This window comes from Peromyscus maniculatus, chromosome 4 (assembly GCF_049852395.1).
Source record: "Peromyscus maniculatus bairdii isolate BWxNUB_F1_BW_parent chromosome 4, HU_Pman_BW_mat_3.1, whole genome shotgun sequence".
NCBI classification, from domain to species: domain Eukaryota; kingdom Metazoa; phylum Chordata; class Mammalia; order Rodentia; family Cricetidae; genus Peromyscus; species Peromyscus maniculatus.
This window is the reverse complement of record NC_134855.1, coordinates 34,898,386-34,918,486: the sequence shown is the minus strand read 5'-3', so window position 1 is coordinate 34,918,486 and position 20,101 is coordinate 34,898,386. Positions and strand designations below refer to the sequence as shown.

Below are 20,101 nucleotides of genomic sequence, written 5' to 3'. Positions count from 1 at the left end.
ACCTAGACTAAACCAAACAAAAAAAATCAATACCTATAGATTCTGAATGCAAGGGTGAGAAACTGCCTGAAAACAAGAAAAGTATAGAGTGAATAAAGGTTGCTCAGGGTGGGGCCAATGGAGGTGTATTCAAAAAGGTTAAGCATGTATGTGGTCTCTTACTTTGCCTTAGAGAGAATCCTTCTTCCTCTCTGTCCAGAAGGTAGTCACACTAGCTTCAGCATTGAGAAAGTCATTCATCATCCTGGTAAGAGGGATGATCAAATTGAATGAGAAAACATTAGCAGATGTCAGCATGAGCTGACAAAAATTTTAAAATTGCCACAATCAGGATGATTCAAAGAATGATTATAAACAGGCCTCATATAAATGAAATGAAAATAATCAAAGATCTCCATCTCCCTGTTTCTTCTCATACTGCCATGGTATCATTTTACTCACTGGATTTAAAATTAAAAGGCATTATGCATTAAATTACATTACAGATTTAGTAGGTTTTTTCTGGAGGGACCCCAGGCCTAGTTTCAAATTGTTTCTCTTCTTTTAATTTTTATTAGTGTATATTCATTATACAAAAAATGTGTGGTGTTGGGATTTTCATAGATGTATGCCATGTGCTATAATCATATTCACTCCCCATGATTCTCCATTCTTTGCTCCCCATGGTTGCTCTTTTCTTCTGGAATAGTTCCCTTTCTACTTTCTTATTACACATACATAACATATCCTCTGTGTGTGAGATAGAACATAGAGGATTGCCTGAGTCTGGCTTATTTCACTTAACATCATGCTCTCTGGTTGCATTCATTTCCCTGAAAATGCCATCATCTCCTTCTTTGTCTTGGAGTAACAGCATTGCATTGTGCAGACATGCTACCAAGATTGACACTCCTCACTGATGGTCGGAGACCTGCCTGTCATGGGGTTTATCGGCAGAGACCAACTATGTTATCCAATGAATTAAAAGGCAAATTTTAAGTCATGAGTCTTTCCATATAGAGGTTCAATAGCAACATGGTTAGATAACATGTTAAATAGAAAATATCTTGGGATCCAGAATTTTGGAGTAGGGCCTCCTTTAAAATGAGTAAAGGAACCCTTTTATATGACAAATGTATAGAAAGCATAGATATGGTGATATTTTATTTGTACTGAAATGTGATTTTATTTGTATGTTAGTAAATAAAGTTGCCTGGGGGTCAGAGCTAATAGCAAGCCATAGCAGAAGTCTGGCAGTGGTAGCACACGCCCTTAATCCCGATCACATGACAGGCAGATCTCTGTGTGTTCAAGGATACCACCAGCATGGAGACACATGCCTTCAATCTCAGTACCAACCATAGAAGACCTGGAGGTCTGTACAGACAGACAGTGACGAGGAGGTCATGTGGTTGGGTTTACAACCAATGAGAAGGCAGAATAGAAAGTCAATAAAAAGCACAAACACACAGGAAGTAGGTCTCTTGCGGAGAGGTAGGACAGCAGTGGCAGTGAAGGGTAAGAAAGGGTTTTTAATCTCAACTCTTAGCTACTGCTCTGACCTCTTGGCTTTTAACTCTATATTTGGCTCTGTGTTTCTTATTTAACAAGACAGTTACATCTACACATAGAGAAACACACGCACATACCTATAAGGCTTATTATTATTATTTTTGATACTACATTGCTAAAAAAAAAACAATTTTGTTTTAAGTAAAATATGCCATGACAGAGAACAGCCATCATTTTGTTCTTTCTTTTTCTTTCTTATCGTTTTCTCTTACCTCCTCCCTCCCCTTGTTCTTCTTTCTTCTTTTCTTTCAAGGAAAAAGAAGTGACACCATTTTCTTTTTTTTTTTTTCTTTTTTGGAGTTAACTTTCTTTTTTTTCTTTTTATTATTGTTATTATTATTTTATTTTACAATAATATTCAGTTCTACATTACAGCCACAGATTCCCTTGTTCTCCCCCTTCCTGCTCTCCTCCCCTTCCCCCCAGCCCACCTCCCATTCCCATCTCCTCCAGAGCAAGGCCTCCCCCAAGGACTGAGATCGACCTGTTAGACTCAGTCCAGGCAGGTCCAGTCCCCTCCTCCCAGACTGAGCCAAGCGTCCCTGCATAAGCCCCAGGTTTCAAACAGCTAACTCATGCAATGAGCACAGGACCTGGTACCACTGCCTAGAGGCCTCCCAAACAGATCAAGCCAATCAACTGTCTCACCTATTCAGGGGACCTGATTCAGTTGGGGGCCCCTCAGCCTTTGGTTCATGGTTCATAGTTCATGTGTTTCCATTCGTTTGGCTATTTGTCCCTGTGCTTTATCCAACCTTGGTTTCATCAATTCTCGCTCATATAAACCCTCCTCTTTCTCGATAATTAGACTCCCGGCGCTCCACCCGGGGCCTAGCTGTGGATGTCTGCATCCAGATTCCTCAGTCCTTGGATGGGCTGAGTTCTGGCACAACTATTAGGGTGTTTGGCCATCCCATCACCAGGTACCAGGTGACACCATTTTCTTAATGTTTCCTTAGATCCTGGGACCAGCTTGTTGGTGTGTTGGTGTGTGTGTGTGTGTGTGTGTGTGTGTGTGTGTGTGTGTGTGTAGTGTATATGTGTGTGGAGTGTGTATGTATGTGTGTGTGGTATGTGGGTGTGTGTGGGTGTGTGTGGTGTATGTGTGTTTGGTGTGTGTGTGTGTGTGTGTGTGTGTGTAGTGTATATGTGTGTAGAGTGTGTTTGTATGTGTGTGTGGTATGTGGGTGTGTGTGGTGTATGTGTGTTTGGTGTGTGTGTGTATGTGTGCAGCTCCACAAGTGCCTTTTTTTGTCCAGAATCAGGACTGTGGGCCCACGATATAGTACACCATTATATTGAAATTCACTGACTTTATAAGTGTTATTTTAAGTTTTACTCATTGTTATTCTTTTTTTTTTTTAATAAAACACCTAGTGGAGGGTCAAGGAGGTGGCTCAAGAGGGTAAAGGCACTTATCACCAAGCCTGATGATCTGAGTTCAATTCCTGGGATCCACAAGGTGAAAGGAGAGAACTGACTCCCACAAGTTGCCTTCTGCTTTCCATACACATTGTGGCATACACCCACCCATGTACAAAATAATTAAATAAATGAAATAAATTACCTAAATTAATTTTGTTACAGTTTTTGTCCTGATTATATCATGACCTCCCTCCTGACTTTTTTGCTTGAATTTTACAGTGATAGAATGAAAAGCAATAACGAAGAAAGTTGTAGAACAGAAAATACCATCACTTCTGTGGCCTTAGAGTCATTTACCAAAACACACTTTCTTAGAGTATAAGATTACTATGAAACTTACTAAGTGAATTCCACTAGAACATAAACAATCTTTTTGTCTTGCATATCTAAGAAACCCAAATATGTAATTAGTCAGATCCATGTAGTTTCAAAATGGGAGCATTTCAAACCGAATAGAAGAAAGGCGTTTTCATGAATAATGGGTGTGTACAATTTTGGTTTCTTTCAGCATCAAGCCAACCATGGAGAAGCAGTCCCAGGGTATACCTTGGCCTTTACACTAGTTAACTCCTTGGATACCAGTGTTTTCTTGGCTTTGGGTCAAATTTGAGATTAAGAAAGGGAACAGGTTTTTCAGTAATTATTCAGGAAATCAGACATTATCATGTGAAGTTTGGTGTTGTTTGGAACTGAGTTATTTAGAGATGAATTATCTGTGTTATTTCTTTGCATATTGTCTTTATTGTCTTGAAATGTTCTCAGGCTCTCAAAGGCCACAATGTTGAGATAATGATTGACAAGACACCCAAGCTTTTAAAAATGTATTTTGTATGTAGATTTTTAGATAGGTAATAATTTTCATATGTTTTGAACTGGTTGACACAATTCACAATTAAAAAAAATCACTAAGACAGGCTGGGGAGATGGCTCAGTTTTTAAGAGTACTGGCTGCTCTCTCAGAGGACCCAGGTTCAATTCTCAGCACCCACGTGGTAGCTTATAACTGTTTGAAACTTCAGTTCCAGGGGGTACAACATCCTCACACAAATATATATGCAGGCAAAACATCAATGCGATACAATAAAAATAAATCAATTATAAACAATTCACTAAGGCTACAGCAGATTTCAACATTGCTGCCCAACCTCATTAGCTTTTTATTGCCATAACAAAAACCTGAGGCAATACATTTATAAAGAGAAAAGTTGTATTTCAGCTCACAGTATTTGAGGATTCAGTCCATGGTTGTTGACCTTATTGTTTGCAGGACTTGGGAGGCAGCAAGTCCTGCAAGTCCTCGTGGAAAGAAGGTGACATAGTGAATGTCTTGCACATGAAAAGTGAAGAGGCATGCAGTCCCTTTAAGGACAAGCATATTATAAACCGAAGGTGTGCTTGGTCATACCTCTTAAAAGTTCTATTGCCTCCCTGTAGTGCCAAACTGGGAACAGATGAGCCTTTGAGAGACTTTTCACATCCAAACTATGACAATGACTTTTTTTTTTTAAGTTCAGGTACTATGAGACAAGACCACTGTAAGAGTCCCTGTTGGTGACTATGACAAGTTATACTATCAGTGTGTCTACCAGGAAGATGTTTCTGGAAAATTGCATAGGTGAGATAGGAATTTTAAAAGGAAAATAATGATGATATTATAACGGCTTGTTAAATAATGGAATGGAATGGATGAAAAAAGGCTCAATTCCCGTTCTATGTAGAAATTTCTCTGCGTGCTGTATTATGCATGTGGAAGTACAGATTTGGTTTTGCTTGCTGATACAGAGTGACAGTCAAGAAGGTCACTAGTAGGGATTTTTCTTTCCTCATGCCAACCTACTCATAACAATTTCTCCTCACCCAAACTCCACCTAGTAAGATGTTGTTTTATGGTTATGATTTATGAATTTGATGTGAGTGTTCCACCATTAGGTGAAGTGGAAAACAGATGATTTTGTGACTCAGTAAAGAATAATTCATCTGTTGATGGTGCCTTTTCTGTTTAGAGTCTTGAATTTCAAATGTTGAAATAACTTGTGTAGAATTTCCATCCTATTGCTGTGACTGTGCTTACACCCATTGCTAATTGTACACACACACACACACACACACACACTCACACACACACACACACACACACTGCTGAGTTCTCAGATGCTTAGCTGTGGCTCTGCTCCCTATGTCACTTGATTATAGAGGGAGATCCTCTTTCTCCTTCTGTACTTTCTTGGGGTACTGTTAGGACTTTTTCTTATGCTTCCAAATGCTGAGGAAGCTTGCTTCTTCTCCTTGGGAAAAGTTCCCTGAGTTAGAAGTAGAGGTAGACATGTGACTAGCAGCATGTCAGCTGGAGTGTGCAGTATGCATCCTCTTGTTTTTCTTGTACACAACTTGGTGTTCACTTGGTCTTCCTAAATGAAACCATAACACACATCTGGTTTCTTTAACCACACTGATGTACAGTGAATGACAGGGTAAAGGTGTAGAAACACTTGAAGCAACAACAACAAAAAAGAAAGAAAGGAAGGAAGGAAGGAAGGAAGGAAGGGAAAAAGTGAAAAGAAGAGGAGAAAAGGTTTGGCTAGAGATGCTTTGTTTGTAATTCTGTCAGTTTTCCAGTGATGAATACAAAATTAAGTAAAATGATTGTGTATCTCTTATTTGGAATGAACAAATGTAAAAGAGCCGAAGAAAGCAAGGGATGAAGGTGATGAAACGTTGTGTCACTCTTCTGTAAGTTAAGAGCATTTGCTCAAAGAAAGAAGGCCTATTCTGTGAGCAGCATTGGCTTAATAAATATCTAAGGGAATGTAGTGCCTTCTTTGGTAAGCATATTCCTTAACCCTCCTCAGAATCCTTAAGTTTTCATTGACAGCAGAATTACACAGAAGGGACCATAACTGCCCAGCTTCATTTGGGATTTGTGCAGTGGGTCTGTTTCTGTGCCCCCCCCATTTGCAAATAACGTGGAGAGAGGTGAGATATTGATAGAGGAGACATGAGTTTTCAACCAATAAAATGCTCTTCTCATTTGTTCCACTCGGGATTGTAGTTGACAAAAAAAAAAAAAAAAAAGGAAATCTTTAAACCCAACAGGATAGGATCAGAGGAATATCTATTCAATGCCAATTTTCAAGAGGATTTTACAAACCTTGGTTAAAAGCATAGGTAGCTCATCCTTTTCAGGAGACCATGTTTAATGACTAAGTGGCTACGGAGGTCAGCAGGGATTGCATTGCTAAGTCTGGACTGGCCCCCACTCAAGACAGTAGACTGAGAGCTTTGGGGAAGTACCACTACGCCAGTGCTTTCTTGCTCTCCACCTTACAGACTGTCATGGAGCTGCTAGGCCTGGAGAGTCTTCCTGCTCTTGCTCTCTAGGCTTCCTTTGCATGCATTCTCTCACAGACAAAATGCTTTATTTTACAATTTTAAGTGTGCAGGCTGATGTTATATTGTCCACAGTAAAAAAAAAATGTGTGAAATTTTTATGTAGGCAATTTGCTCATTTAGTTTCACAATTAGCCATAATTAAATGTACTTTGTCTGGGTTATAATTAATATTTTATGACATAGAATAAAGAGAGTTTAAATATCTAATTTAAAAGATGGATTCAATATTTGAATCCATTTGGAAAGCAGAAGCCTTACTTAATTGTTTGTAGATAACTATTTCTTTCTAATTTAAGAAATTATATTAAACGATGTAAGACTCACCCAGGCTAATAGCAATTTATCTGGAGGAATTTGTGGCAATTGGTTATAAATACATATTTAACTAACAAGATAATCACACAGATTACTGTGTTGCTAAAGCCTATTTCTTTTAATCATCATCAAACTAATAATACAGTATTTAGAGTTTTAAAATTCTTTGTTGCAGTTTTGAAAACAAGTTTTTGCTGGCAATCATGCAACCACAACCAAAGGTTTTTTGTTTTTGTTTTTTAAACTGGCCTCATCTAGATTCAATGAGTAAAGCCACAGTAATTTTGTTTGGGAAGTGTGTGTGTGTGTGTGTGTGTGTGTGTGTGTGTGTGTGTTAAAGAGTGTGAGGGAGTATGTGTGTTGGGGGGAACCAATTTCTATTAGCTGCTTTTATGAATAGCACATCATTCTAGGAAATAGAACTAATAGTAAAAACACTACACAAAGCATAGTATGCTAAAGGAGGAAGAAATGGATTTCCTGCTTATGAATAAGTGTTTCAGTAACATAAAATTATTGAGTAGTTAAGAGAGATAGTTTCTTATTCATATCATTGGACTAAGCAGGCTTATAGTCATAGTGTAGGGTCACCTCTGACCTTGAAACTGCCACCTCTTCTGGTCATAACTGTATAAGCCATATATGCTAGGCACACTTGGAAATATAAATAGAAGGCTGTCATCAGACCATTTCTCCTCTGGGCTAAGGGATCCCCCTCCACAAGTTTACTGAATGAATGGGAGCATTCAGGGAGCTTGTTCCTTCTAATGGGTGACTCATTCTAACTGAGAACATCTGTACGCTTTGAGTTGGTGACCAAGACTTGCTTAGGGTCATGAAGCCATCATTTAATGAAATAGTTAGTTCAGCCTCAATACACTAGAGATTTTCTGTAAGCACTCTATTAGGCAAAGGACCTGGAAGATTTTTAGTCATTCCCTTTTAACAGAGCAGCCTAAAACAAATACAATCGACATATTTACTTATTCCCACCCGAGCGACAGTACTCAAGAACCAACTTCTTTAAAGCCATGCACAACACGGCAGTGAGTTCTGTTTCAGCCTTGAATCAGAGAAGACTTCTAGCAGAGCAGGACTAAGGTCTGGGATGTGTGGTGTCCATAGCAGAGCCCTGCAGGAACCATAAGGTTAAAGTAACTTCACAGGCCGTGGGGTTGGGAACTAATGAGTGAACAAATAACTCCCTGAAAACAGTTACAGGGTTATTGAGGAAGAGTAGAACCCAGCTGGCCTCTGCTTTATGCAGGCCAGACAAGAGGGGATGGAGGGAGGTTACAGTAAGAATTGACAAAGGGAGTCCTTAAGAGCTGGTGCCTTATGAAAGGGGTTCCTGTCCTTGTCTTCTCATGTACCCATACATATTCAGCTGTTCATTTCAGTGGATGGAGACCAAGCTGTCAGGCCTTCAGGCCCTTCACAGTTTTATAGAAGATTGAAAGCTGATTGAATTGAGCTGTAGCACTTCCTGAACAAGAAATCTCGATAAACGAGTCTACTTTTCCAGACAAGTTCTAAGAGTCCTTTCAAAACCACCAGGATATGCATAGTTTCATTGCAAAGAGAGTCTTAAAAACTTGACTTTGGCCTGCTGAGAGCCCAGCACTTTCCAGCCATACACAGACAGCTGGTGTTTGTAGTTAGGGGGATCTACCCATTTACTGATTTTCTTTTAAAACATTCACTGAGTGGGTATGTAAGGAGTTTGGCCAATTTCAATGAGGAAAAAGGAGTCACAAAGTTACTTGCTAATATGTCATGAATGTATATTTTAATACATTTAAATTTTCTGTGCATACAGCTGAAAATTTGGTCTCAGTTACTATAGAACAGACAAGAAAGAAACAGATAAGCAACTGGGATTGTATCAAACAGAATTTTATATCCTGATTTGAGAACAGAGTTTTAAGAAATTTCTGATTTCATCAGTGATGTCAAAAAAATTTTTAGTTGGTAGATTGAACTTTCTGTCACACTAGAACTTAATCTGTTTTCAGTTCTCTATTACAATGGATTGTCAGTCTTTACAATAGAACCTTAGAAGGAACTAAACCAAAAGGCAGGACCATTTTTAATGCTTTTAGCACATAGACTGACATTCTGAAATTCTATCACATGTATACTTGAAGGCCTTTTTTGTTTGTTTTAGTGCTGAGGATTGAACTGAAGGCCTTCATGTTCTAGATAAGTACTCTGCTACTTAGCGTCATGCCCAGCCCCTCAGGGGATAAAATTCTATTTTATATTTTACTTTTGTGTATGTGTGGGTGTAGGTGACCATAGGGGTTTGAAGAATGTATTAGAGTCTTTGGAGCTGGAGTTACTGGTGGTTGTGAGCCTTTTGATGTGGGTTCTCGGAACTGAACACAGGTCCTCTGCAAGATCAGTAAGCATTCTTAACCAGTAAGCCTTTCCTTCAGCTCCTTGACTGCCTTTGTTTCATTCTTCACTGGCATTGGCAATGAATGGAGCTTTGCAGTTTGGAAAAATATTAAGTACTTTGTATATTGAACAAGAGAGATTAAATTATTTATAAGTAGATGTGTTACTATGGGAATACAAAAGCTACTTCTGGAAATTTTAAGTGAAAGATGTCATTTGAAAATTCTTTTTATGTCACACATACATCTCATCTCACTAGTACAACAAATACACACTAGACATTTAGTAATTTTGTCTATCTGCCAGGCTATGGACTCTGTGATGGGATTTCTGTTGTGTTTGTCTCTGGATTCTCCTGCTTTGTTTACTGTACCAGCTTTTTTATGTTTTACCAGGATTTAGTTTTCTTCACTTTCACCATTTAAATGTTAATTCACAAGTTAATTTGACTGGGTCAGCAGGTGTCCAGATGTGTGGGAAGGTGTTTTGGTATGGGAAATAACATTAAGTTCACACAGCAAATGAAGCAGGTAACTCTCAGCACATACTGTTCAAATCATTAGACTGGGGAGATCTATAGAATAAGGACAGTAGGTTCCTACTACTACAGGTGGGTTGTTACCTGTTAGGTAAACACCAGTGACCTTGCGAGGCTTCCAGCCTAAGGATTTACCTTGAAGAGTTGGGGAATTTGTTATATTCTCTTGAAGCATCATCCTAATTAGTCTTAACAATAAAAACCTGGATTCAGCTATCAAGGGTGAGAGCTGAAAGGTCAGAGAAGCAGAGCAGTAGCCACTGCAAACTCCTTACCTCCACCAATCATCAGACCAAATAGGCAGCTGAGATCCTGTCTCCACCCGCCTTATGATTCCCGTCTCCACCTCCCTGGTGCTTGGATTAATGGCGTGCACCACCACCACTGCCTGGATCTGTTTCTCTTTGAGACTGGATTGATCTTGTGTAGCCCAGGATGGCCTTGAACTCCTGATCTTTCGGCTTCCTCCTTCCAAGTAATGGGATTAAAGGTGTGTGCCACCACTGCCTGGCCTCTATGGTTAATTAGTGGCTAGCTCCGCCCTCTTATTGTCAGGCAAGCTTTATTTGTCAGAACACAAAGAATCGCACAACATTCTATCTCATGCCCTAGATCCTGCTGAATCTCTTTTGCTGCTAACCAGTCTGGACTTGACTCCCCACCATAAACTGACTGATCTTCCTCAAGTCCAATAGTTCTACTTTCCAAAGTGAGTTTAGAGAGCTTCCCTTGCATAGGACCTTAAAGTCCCCTTCACAGTATTCTTTCATCATTTGCTCCTTTCTTTCCTCCTCAGTTGTAGTTTTTTTTTTTTTTTTTTATACACGTCTCGCATTTGCTACACTGTTATGTACTGCTTACTTTCCTGGAGCTTTCTCTTTGATCACTCCTGTGTCCCGGCCACCTTGCATGGCCTTTCCAGCTTCTCAGTCATCCTCACCTCTTTCCTTTTTGCTCATTCTTTTTCACTCTAACTCTTAGAGTAGATATAATGTCTTCTGGGAGTTTCTTCAGATCCTTCAAATCTAATTAATGTTCCTCAGCTTTCTTCCTCATATTGCATTGCTACACCTTTAACTGCCTCTTCCTTATTTGACCTACTGTAAGGGTCCATGAAAGCAAAGATATATCTCTTCACTTGGGGACACAGCTTCTATTATGTGCCTGGTGTAGTCTACACTCTTAATAGACACAATGAATAAGTAAATGGAAATAATTGATGAGATTGTTCTATTTTCCTTGATAAACTTAGGAAGTCTTTCGGGAGAGCCATGCTGTGGACATTGTTCAGTATATTAGACACATTTGATTCAGAAGTCATCCCTGCGCTTCATCTCATGGAGGATCACTCAGACTTAGAGAGACCATGCATATTTCCCTTACCCATGACTACTTTCTGAGAGTCATGATTTACATCAGTGGTTCTCAGCTGGAGCCACGTTTGCCTCTCAGAAGTCTTTACCAAAAGTAGAGAAGCTTTGTTTGCTATAGATGCAGGGTGCAGGTGGGGTTATGAAGCCGCTGTAGTATTTAGAACCCAGGGATGTTACTACTGCACAGGAGGGTGCCACAACAACGATCCAAAATGCTGTGGGGGGATGTTGGGAAAACTCACTCTCTGTATATTCAGACACGATGCACAGAATAAATTGTTCTAGGTGGTTGTCATATTGCAGCCTCCCGAGACCAGTGGATTTTACAGGATCTTGCATATTACTTGACCACAGTAGAAAAAACAACAACAACAAAAAAAGGCAAATCAAGCAGCCAAATGTTACACTGTATTACTGCACAGGAGCTGTTTGGTACTGCATCTTAACTCATTAACATTTAAAAATTGTTATGCGGCAGAAAAATAATTATGTCCTTTAACTGTTGAAACAGAATCCATTTTTCCAAGCATACTTTTTTTAGGGGCAGAGTGCTGAAACACCAACTGTTTTACAAGTACAGTAATCACACTGCTGTTGAGTTTATTGTGTTTTGTTAAGACACACTTTATAGTGTGGAAAATGCATTTTAAAGTCATTTTTTTTTCTAGACCCAGTTATGGAAAGAATTTTATTTTTTAAAGTGAAAATTTTAGCTGCATAGTGACCCTCTCTGGAATATGAAAGTGTGGTGCAGGTGGTCTCTGGGGAGTTCACTATCCAAGTGTTTGTCATTCCTATAGATTGAGCCTTCACGAAGAGATGAAACAGTTACAGAAGCAAACTGGGAAAGGCAGAAAAGTTAAGGGGTCCCAAAGACCTGAATCCCTTAAGAAGAGTGGTAAAATCTGTTCACAATGAGTAGTTTGGTTATGGGTTTCATTTTCTATTCCCATTACCTGGTAAGACCTTAGTTCTTGGCCTGGCTTCATGGTTACCTTATCTGGAGTTTTGAGGGACTTTCCAATCACTGTAACAACTACAATATTTTTTTCTGATGAATAAGTAGTGTTCATAAGAATCCATAAGATGTTAAAAAGGACCAACTTAGAAAACGTTTAAGAGAATTTGTCTTCTGAAGCAAATACGTCTTACTGTAAATGAGGCTTTGAATTGTGTGTCTCTAGAAGATGGAGACTATTTAGAAGGAAGCTGTGATGAAGTGGGCTCTGTTGCACCTCCCCAGTTCACAGGCTTGGTGTGAGACACCTGGGACCTAGGATCTGTTTTGTCATTTTATTCTGTCTCTTTATGAGGTCCTTGAAAACTCACAGTCCCTACACCAACAGGTAACATCTATAATCAAAGCTGTGCTTTGCTGAAGATAAATTGTGATTCTGTTGTCTCACACAACCCAGTCTTCACTTGTCTTTCCCAGGCTTGAAAATGACCCAGTATGAATTAATATGTATCATTTGTAGGTGGGATTCATTGTAGTCTAGGTAAATGCAAGAAAAGTCTATAGAGAGGACTGTGCAGCTGTTCTCTGTGTTCTGCCAACCTAACCTGAACTTGATCATCCTGTTGGCCTTGGCCTCTTTATATGGTCCTGAATGGGTTAATCTGGCTGCCTTCCAGCTTCCTGCTGGCAAGGGTACTGCCCTCTCCCCTCCTCTGTGTGTGTGTGTGTGCGACAGTGGGGGTGGGCAACAGTGGCTCCAGAAGTTTACTTTGGAAACATATAAATTTGCTTTCTCCTATGACATAATTGAGCAATAGCCGGACACAGTACTAATCCTTGATTTCCCTTCCTTTAGAAGTTGCCAGTGGTGTCTCACTATGTTCTGATGTAGTTTGTAGCCTCACGTTCACTAGATTCCTCACTGTGGGTGTGGGGCAAGGCGCAGCAGACTGCTGTGTTATTAATATAATATTTTCCTACCTTCGACATTTCTGTGTTCTTGAGAGAGGATTATGTGACTTAAGTTTGTATAGTCACAATTCAACAAGGGCTCCTAGACTCATAAAGAGGTAAACTCTGATCATCAGAATAATAAAAGGTGGTAAACTTATTTTTTAAAAAAATATCTCAACTATGGAAAGCCCCTAAACTAAGCAAATAGATTTTGAAATGGATGTATTCCACTATGAGTTATATTCATTTTAGAATGGAGATACTTATTCAGTACTATACACAGGGATATAGTTCTTTATATTAGTTCTTGATTATAAATGTTGGGTTTATAATATTTGATCTATGCAGAAATTGGAAAATATAAATACTAAATGGCGATGCTTATGTATTGCTATATTCTCTTCAATAACTTATTACGATGATTTCTTCTGAGGATATGAAAACGTCAATACCATCTCACTCAGTAGTCTGACATAAAAGGCAGAGTTAAGTGTAGGTCACTAGTATGAGAAATTGGATGCATTTTTTCTTTTCAATTTCAATACTATTCGAAGTCTTCTTTTGTTTATAAGAGCCACAGTTTTATGACTCATGAAAAGCATAAGAATACGTTTGTACTTAGAAGTGACTTTTGCTTAGGATATATGGAGCTCTAGAGAGGAGACAGTACAACTTTTGCAGGGGCAGGTGTGGGAGCACTCAGGAACACAGGTGAGCTCAGGTTAGTGCTGCCTCCGACGAACTAACAGTCTTAAGGCTCCACAGTATCCTGGTTGTTCTACTGGGCAGAGTGCCAACTTGGTTAAACAAACATAATGGGAGCCACACCAAATTATAGACTTGAGTTCATGACGTGGCCTTTTGACGTTCAATTTACATCAATAAAAGTAGTACATCAACTAAGTGAATATAATCACATTTTAGAAATAGTAGTACTCCTTTTCCTCTCTGGTTGGGGTTTGAATTAATTTAAAAATTTAGCTTCCCCCCTGAAGAATTAGTATCGCCAAACTACACCTGTCTAAGGAAAGTGCTTTCGAAATAATCTCATTGTCAGTGTTTTAATTTCAAGAGTTTCAGAAGTGTTTAGTGAGTGTTCCCTACACATGTATTTACTCCAGACAAATGTGGTCACATGTGGACATTGCTTTGCTATGTCTAACAAAATAGATGGAGTGAAAAAAAATACACTATGAAACATCTCAATAAAGTAGCATGTTAAGTGTGCTATTTGAGGGAACAGTCCTTCAGATGGCAATTCAAGATATGTGACAAAGCAAGAGCTTCATTGCCATGACAAAGCAGGATTTCTACTTACATCGGAGGAATGTGTGGGCTTTCAATAGTACAGGAAAATGAGTTTCTAGGTTTAAAGTGGCTGAGTGCATGGTGTGTGTGGTCTGTTTGGAGGACACTGCTGAAGGGAATCCAAGGGTTCTGAGAATATTTTGCAGCTACTTCAGCCAAAGTAGGTTGGACTCTTGACTGCAGAAAATCTTGAACAACAAGCCATGGAGTTTAGCATCTTAATTTTTATTTTATTCTGAGTTTTGTTTTCTCCCCTCTGAAGATCTTTCAGATATCCTCTGCCCAGTTGAATGCTTCCCATAACCTTGTGCATTTTGCCCTCTCCTTGTGGATTAGAGTGTGTGTTTAGAGAAAGTTTACAACTCACCAAATGAAATGAAGTTAGGACTCCATGTCAGTAAGAAACAATGAAATTATTTTTCCCCTAATCTAAACCAGGCTGATAACATATCCTTCCCAGGAATGAGCTCACTAACTACAGGCACACCGTTCTCCAGAAATCATTGTCTAAACATACCACTCCATTCACCCAGATCTCGTATGTGCACAGTACTGTTCCCATGTTTGCTTTGTCCCACAGTTAACTGTGCATCGCACCTGCCGTCAATCACCACTCATATGTGTATCTCTTCATTGCCATTTAAAGGTCTTCAGAAAGTGACTTACATGTTTTACTTCTCCTCCTCCTCCTCCTCCTCCTTCTTCTTCTTAAATCACAGGTGAAAATCTCCCTTTAGAAATAAAGAAGGATATTAACTCTATTTTTTTTAAAGACATGCCTCCTAATTTAAAACAGTAAGACAAAATTATGGTTTGTTCCAATTTATAATTTCATTTCTTTAAGAGTTCATCTTCACCGTGTGGTGGTGGCACATGCCTTTAATACCAGCACTCAGGAGACAGACCCAGGTGGATCTCTGTGAGTTCGAGGCCCGCCTTGTCTACAGAGTGAGATCCAGGACAGGCACCAAAACTACACAGAGAAACTCTGTCTCAAAAAAAAAAAAAAAAAAAAAAAAGACAAACAAACAAAAAACAGTTCATCCTCAGGAAGGGACAATCAGTATTTTTAAGAAAAGGGACCTCATGATCTTATTGACTACCTTCGAAAGGTAGGAAAAAAAGATGGGTATGGCGGTGCATTCTTGTAATCTTAGCACTTGGGAGACTGAGGCAAGAGGATCATGACTTTGTAGGCAGTATGGGCTACAGAGGGTGTTCTAGGTTAGTCTCACCTATGTAGTGAGATGCTGCCTTAAACAATGAGTAAAAATAACAGAAAACAAAAACAAGAATGTAGATCCTATGGATTATAATTTGGCAAGGATAAGGTAAATTCAAAACAAACTTTTAGAATGACTCATTTAACTGTAGCTTGGTGAGGATTTAGAAGTTGAGCACTTGACCATTAGTTGACATGCTAGAAACAGCAACAGCTGTTCCCTGATTTCATCGCCTACTTTCCATTTTCAGACTGTTTTCTTCAATTCACTTATTCTCTCTCTCTCTCTCTCTCTCTCTCTCTCTCTCTCTCTCTCTCTCTCTCTCTGTATGTATGTATGTGCGTTTGGGAGCATGTGCACATGCATATGGAAGTTGAAGATCAACATCAGGTGTCTTCCTTAATACAGTTCCACTTCATTTTTAGAGACATAGTCTCTTGCTAAACAGGAATCCCATTAACTTGGCTACCTTGTCTGGCTAGTGAGTTCTGAGATCCCCTTATCTCCACCTCCCTGGTGGGGATATAGATGCACACTACCACATCTGGCTTTTAATATGCATGCTGGGGATCCAAATTCAGGTCTTCATGCTTACCCAGCCAATATTTTACTGACTGAGCCAGCTCCCTTGAGACATACTCAACTCTGTACTAGGAATAGCACCAAGAATAAAAATTACATTCCCAGAGAGTTGTATAGATCCTGTCCCAGTGGAGGTTATGACTCCCTGTGAAAAATGTACCTAAACAAAACTGCAGCCATCCAATAAAAGCACTCTGCAGAAGTAAACACACAAAGACAAAAGCAGGGAAGTTAAGATGCTCCTACAAGGCACTACAAGGAAAAGGCATGAGTAAAGGACACATGGAGAGATCTACATGTGCAGATGCTCAAGCTAATTTGTACATTGAAAATTGTATGTTATTTGGTCTCCTGTTATAGTGGGATGGTTTGTGGTAGCACACAAAGTCAACATTTCTTAGGTTCAACAACAGTAGAAATTTCTTTCTGGCTCTATTCATTATTGGGCAGTATTCAGTAGGCAGGCGTGCCCTGCTTTTTGTAGTCATTCAGGAACCTGGACTTACTCTGTCATCCCCTTCAGTAGATGTTCTCAGCCTTGCCGTGACTGACATAGTCTGCTGTGGGATATTGAGTTGTGCATCGTGGACTGTTTTTCAGAATTACTGAACTGTCTTCCCCAGGTGCCAGCAATATCTCCCAGTTGTGGCAATCAATACCATCATTTTTAATGCTGTATTTTCTCAGGGGAGTGATAGCTACTGGTTTGGAGCCTTATTGCCATCTGCATTAGCAAAAGTATATGAATGAAACCTCAGGTTCAGGAGTAGCAGGTACATCTCCTCTCATTGCTCTGGAGTGATGGAACTCAGGAGGCTGTATATACCTTTAAGAGAGCCAGGAAATGTAGTCCAGTCTCGTACTCAGTTATAATCTTGTTATTATAGGAGGGGAAAACCCCCTAGATTTTGGTGGAGCACCAGTGGCCTCGGATACACGGTTCAAGCAAGGAAAGTCTTCAAGTATGCTCAAGCTCAGGACTCGGTGGATTCTGCTAGCTTGCTGTGCTTGGCAGAACAGCCTTGCCTTTGGACCATTCTCTGCTCACATTTGTTTCTGACTGTGGATGGACAGAATCTCCATAGGCCAAAGGCTTGTTTAAGGTCTCCATAATCCTGAGGAAAATTTCAAAAGAGTATAATTCGGCCCTCTCACACGGACTGAAAATTGACTTTGAATATGTCTGGCTTTAACTACTGCATTTTTAAAGGTATGTGGAGAAACCAGTACTAGCCTGGAGGAAAACAACAAAAATCATTAGAGGGAAAGGAAACAGGCCCTCCAAAGGAGATTAAAAGATCTTTGGATATTTAGCTGGTAAACATTTCTTGTTATATAAAGGAGCTCATTTTTTTTAAGATGAAGATGTAAAATTATTCCTCATGGAAAACTAAAGTATAATACTCATATAACTATTAGAGTGGGCAAATTTTTATTTCAGTCTGAGTGAAGAATTTAAAGTTCATGGCAGGAAAATACTGGAGGGGACAGGGAGACAAGGAGAGGGGAGGGTAAGGACAGGGGAAAAAGAAAGGGAGAGAGAGACACAGAGAGGGGAGGGGAGGAGAGATCCTTCTTGATAGTGTAAAAAGGTGAGAGCTGGCCTGAGGCATCACTCTCTAGTGACCATGTCTCCTTTCTTAGACCATGGCATGTGAGGAGATGAAACTGAGTTGAACTAATATCTCCATCCGTCCAGAAGGTTCATTTGAGGAAAATAGGAGTTGGATTACACTGACCGTTCTAAGGGGGTTGATTGATTGTTTCCTGATTCAATTACTTGGGGGCTTGAAATTCATTCAACAAATCCCTACTCAGAATTTTTGTTAGTGAAATTTTTCCTTGTGGATGTTTTTCTCAGGTTGGCTATGGGGCACACTCTAAATGCTTGTTTTTTTTTTTGTTTTTTTTTTTTAATGTAGGAAAGATAATTGCCTAAATTAAGTTGCTTGTCCAATTCTAGAGAAAGGTCTCATCTTACGCTTGCTTATAAAATCACATGCCAGAACTTTGAAATCCAGTTCTACTCCACTTAGCAGGTTCTCCTGAGCCTGGAAGCCTGCTCCTCAGACCTGTTCTTTCACCTGGAACTAAGATTCTTATTAAGAAACGGACTGACCCACCATTGGAAAACATCCCTCTCCAGGGCGTAACTTGGCACTTAAAGACCTGTGCAGAGCAACAGGATGTGACAATTTAGGACATGAAAACAATGGTATATATTGTCTTTCAATAGAGTTTGACATGATAGAAGCAGTGTGAAGGCCAAATGTAATTTTCCAAGGCCACCTGTTCTTTAAGCACTGAACAATGATTTTTCCTAAACACTGATAGTAGCGGTAATTAAAGCAAGCAAGGGGGACTCAAGGTTTTCTTTATCTGAAAACATAGTAATGGGTAGCCACTTTACTTCTTTAAAAGTTTGGCAGAAGCATGGGCACACGTGAGACAGGCTAAAGTTGAAGACTGTAAGCTCAGTGGGCTAGCTTGTTATTTAGGATATTAACTCTCCAGTGACTGTGGCAGCATCTGGCTTTTAAGTGGAGAGAGGCAAGTAAGTCATGGGGGAAAGCTACCACATGAATGGTAGGAGTCCATAGAAGTTTGAAGGCGTCCTGGTAACAGATTCATTGCTAGTTCCTGTGTCCTACTCTGAATGCTCTCAATGTCTTTCATGCACCAGAAGCACAGATACTGCTCAGGGCTTTCCCCAGCTCCCTTTCCTCCATAGATACTTTAGATATTCCATCTCAAGCTCCACTACTTTGAATTGTCAAGCATTCTGTTTTCTCTTTTCTACTTATTCTGAGGAATAACTGTTTTCCCTCTCCTTATTTAGGTCTTCATTCAGTGTCATATGAAGTATACCTGCCAGTAAGCTATTGGTGAAATTATTAAGGCCACTTCACATAGTTAAAAGGGAGGTTTGTTTTGTGGGGTAACTTACAAGTGAAGGGATAGGTTGCAGGGTCTGGTGTGGCGCAGTCCGGCGGTGTTCTCTGGAGAACTCTGCTCCGTCTACCTTCAGTGACCAGGGTCCAGGAACCAAGAGAGCCAGCGCATCCCGATCTTAGGTCTTCAGGGTCTTCTCTCGCCAGCCTTGTAGGTGTGACAGTTACCGAAGCCTCAATGGGGGGTTGGAACTTCCAGATCAAAGCTGAAATGGCTACCCACTACAGTAAGCTTGTATTTTTAACTTGTATTTCCTTTTTCTTTTTGGTTTTTCGAGACAGGGTTTCTCTGTGTAGCTTTGCGCCTTTCCTGGAACTTACTTGGTAGTCCAGGCTGGCCTCGAACTCACAGAGATCCGCCGGGCTCTGCCTCCCGAGTGCTGGGATTAAAGGCGTGCGCCACCACCACCCGACTTGTATTTTCAACACTTTTCTTTCCCCAGCCTCTGGGATGCAAGGTGGAAAATCACCCAGACTCTGCAAGCACATTGTTTTCCAAATTCCTTTGCTTCCTTTCTAACTCCCATCTTAATGTTTTCATGTCCATTGCTTCACCCCTCAGTTTGCTGCGTGGAAGTTTTAGGTGGTGCCACATTCAGCTCCCACTGCTTTGCCCAACTGTTCTTTTCCCATTCTTTAATGTTCCCTGAGTGGTTTATGTTTTGGTTCAGTCATTTCTTCTCATGACTATCTTTTCATACTGGCAACATCCGGCCCACGTGCCTGGTTAAAGAATGGCGATGGTCTTCTTGCCACGTGCAGCATCTTCCGCTGACTAACTCCTACAGCAAACCTCTAAGTGCAGACTGCTTCAGACTGCAGCGCGACCTCTCCCTCACATCTCTTCCGGTTCTCGGTTCTCGACTTCCGGCTCTTCTAGCCACCCACTTGCTGAGCTCTCTGTGGCTTGCATCCACCACTCTCCCACCGTCCTTCTCTCTAACTCTCTTGGCGAATGCTTCACTAAAGTTGTTACCATTTTACTAGATTTCTCTACGGCCTTTCTGCTATGTATAGTTCTCTTTCTTAATTATTTTTCAGTCTGCTACCAAATAAGATTTCTACATTTTTGTCCCCCTGCCCTGACAAATTTCAATACACCTTCCCTATAAATTGGGTAGAAAAAAAAATTC

General features: G+C 40.1%; 1 long non-coding RNA gene across 1 annotated transcript in view; it reads right to left on the bottom strand.

The window, feature by feature from the left end:
- Positions 1 to 19,823, bottom strand: part of LOC121829042 (uncharacterized) — a 30,480-nt gene extending 10,657 nt beyond the window's left edge. The window contains exons 1-4 of the long non-coding RNA XR_006071817.2: positions 18,965 to 19,823; positions 14,879 to 14,943; positions 163 to 244; positions 34 to 66 (exon numbers count right to left, since the gene is read on the bottom strand). This is a non-coding gene — a long non-coding RNA (uncharacterized LOC121829042). The remainder of the gene's footprint in view (positions 1 to 33; positions 67 to 162; positions 245 to 14,878; positions 14,944 to 18,964) is intronic.
- Between the last annotated feature and the right edge of the window lie 278 nt (positions 19,824 to 20,101).